Source organism: Melampsora larici-populina (assembly GCF_000204055.1).
Source record: "Melampsora larici-populina 98AG31 unplaced genomic scaffold MELLAscaffold_2, whole genome shotgun sequence".
Taxonomy (NCBI): Eukaryota; Fungi; Basidiomycota; class Pucciniomycetes; order Pucciniales; family Melampsoraceae; genus Melampsora; species Melampsora laricis-populina.
Genome location: NW_006768766.1, coordinates 3,363,037 through 3,365,914, shown reverse-complemented (window position 1 = coordinate 3,365,914; position 2,878 = coordinate 3,363,037).

Here is a 2,878-nt window from a genome sequence, read left to right as displayed (position 1 = left end):
ATTAAAAACCTCCATTGATCTTTTGCTACAGGTATTTGTCAATAGGCTTTTGCCCAATCAAAAACACCTAAAACGAGTCTTCCTTTATAGGTGGTGAAGAAGTAAGCTACTTTCCGAAAATCATCCCAAGAAGTTTCAAAGTCGTCCTTGTCTACCCTGAAATTTACTGACTCTATCTCAGGGTCGTTCTTTGGGTATGAAAGGTTGCTGATTGGTCTGAATGACCCGTCCCCGTTGATTACGGCGCCAAGAGGGTTGGTTCTGAAAAAACCTAGTTTCCAGTAGGCTTCTTCTTTTGACCAAGGTCCGAACATTCTTCCCCTCTTTATTTCTGCTTCTATATTTTCTTCTATCTTGTCTTTTGCCATTAATGCTGATTTATGATTTTCTGGACAGAAATACTTCACACCTTTCACGTCCGCATTTCTAATGCCTTGATCAAAACCAGCCTCGAACCCTTTCAGTATGTGTTCGTACTTCACCTCTATACCGTATCTTGTGAGTTGTTGCTTCCAAACTGTCAGATTCATTTCGCAAGATGGACCTTTTGGCCATATTCTTCCGTTACCTTTGTTTATTTCTCTTTGTAGTGACCTTCGCTCTCTCCTTGTTCTTTGACGATCTGGGCTGTTTTCACTTTGAGTGTAGTTGTTAGAAATGGAACTACTAGGAACATTCTCAGATACGGCACAACTGGGATCATTCAAACATTGGCAAGGGGGGCAGTGGTCAAGACGGGCAAGGGGTCAAACATGTTAGTTTTCCGTTGTTCAGCAGCAATTGTCATCATGACGTTCATTTCAAGAGCAATAATTATTTCCAATCGATCCTTGGCTTACGCTCTCCTCCCCTTTATTGGGTTTCCATTTTTGTCCCGTCTATCAGGGCTCCTGCTTCTGTCACGATGACTTGCATATTTATCATTTCCATACCGATCCTCCCTTTTCCAATCATTCCGCTTCCTTCCATCATCAAACCGACCTTTATACATTCCTCCTTTCCCCTTTCCATTGCCCCTGTAGCTGTTCGAATGAGCATGTCTATTGACTTCTTTCGTTTGGGACGCTGAATGGGTTGCGTTTGCCGATGTTTTTGGTTTGTTGGTCAGTGGGCAAATGTTTTCCCTTGACCTTGATGGTGCGTATGGATTTGTTTTGAAGTGACGTTCGTTATAACTCTCAGCCGTTGTCTTAGCTTCTGCAAGTAGGACTTCTTGAAGTTCAGCATAATTGCCTATCGATTTGTCTACTGTCTCTTGCATGACGCCTTGTCTGACCAGCTTGCAGTATCGTAAAGCTACCATCCACCCGAAATCTTTCCTCAATTTCTTTACCACCGCAATATGTCCTTCGAATTTCTTTGCCACTGGTTGCCAACCACAAGCTATGAGGTGAGTACAAAAAAGTTCCATACAGTCTCCCCAAACCTTGTAATCGATTGTTAACTCCTCTACCGGGGCTTCTCCTCCATAGATTCGTGCTTCGCCAGACTCTTTCTTATCCGACTTTGTCGTCCTTGAAGACCAAGCTTTTTGGTCTGCGATTAGCCACTCTTCGTCGAATACCGTCAACTGAATATAAGATGTCAGGCCTTTCAGAATTATCGTTAGGCCCGGAGAGAGGGGGGCTAGAGATTGTGTCATTTGTGCGTTTCCTCCTTTCAGGATTCTACCGTTATGAATAACATCTCCGTTTTCCAATTCTAACGTTCCTTTCTTCGACGACATGATGGCTAATGCCCTATCTGATTCTTCTTTTGAAGTTGCTCCTTCGAACCATGATGACTTGTCTTGAACGCTGTCGGGGTTAGCAAGATCAACTGTCGGTCTAGGCTCAAGGGCGATGTCGTTGTCGTTGACCCGGACGTTTTCCTTGACGGCGGTCTGAATTCTAATGCCAGGTATGTTTGGTGGTGCTACTTCTTTGATGAATGCTACCGAGGTTCCGTTTGAATCACTTTTCTCGGTTTCATCTTCGTCCAACACGTATTGATTTCTCTCTGACTTTCTCGATTCTCCTCTGTCCAGGATCTTTAAAAGGGCCGTTGCTTCTAAATCATCTCCGCGATCGTAAGCGGCTTGGATTAACTCTCCTAGAGTGTCTCGTCGTGAGTTTTTCACCTCTTACAGTCGGTCCAAAGGATAGTTGATTGATAAACAGGATTCCAGATGATCAGTTTACGGTTCTTTAGAGTTCCTTTCCCGAGTATAGATTATTACGGAATGCGAGAGGTGTCAAGGTGACAATGCAAAAATCAAAAAACGAAAATCACAATTCCCGGGTGCAAAATTCAAAAATCAAAGACAAAACTACAGAAAATACTCAAATACAGGGCAAAAACCCCTGTACCGGAGTAAAAGTCATGGCAGAAACCCCTTTCAGACCAGGTTACGGCCCAAATTTCAGTAGATTTACAACTTGAAACTCAACATTTGTCACCCCATTGTCGCATTGACACAAAAAGTACCAGGAAACCACAAAAGAGGACATCAAAATTCAAAAATCAAAAAATCAAAAAATCAAAAGTCGAAAATCAAAAAACAAATGTCGATAATCAAAAAACGACAATTAACAAACCATAAACAAAGACCCCAAAAATGAAAACTTCACATTAGATGATGAAAAGTGTACCTCTCTACCTCTACCTCTCAACCAATCACACAACCCACACACCATCACCGATCATCTTAGTCATTCCTCCAACTTTTGTTATAGTCTCCACCCATCCACTTGTTCAACCAAACCTACACTACACTGAACCTCTTTGATTGTCTCCACTCTTCTTCATCCTTATTTGATCGTCTTCACTCTTCTACACTACACTGAACCTCTTTGATCGTCTCCACTTCTACACTACACTGAACCTCTTTGATTGTCTT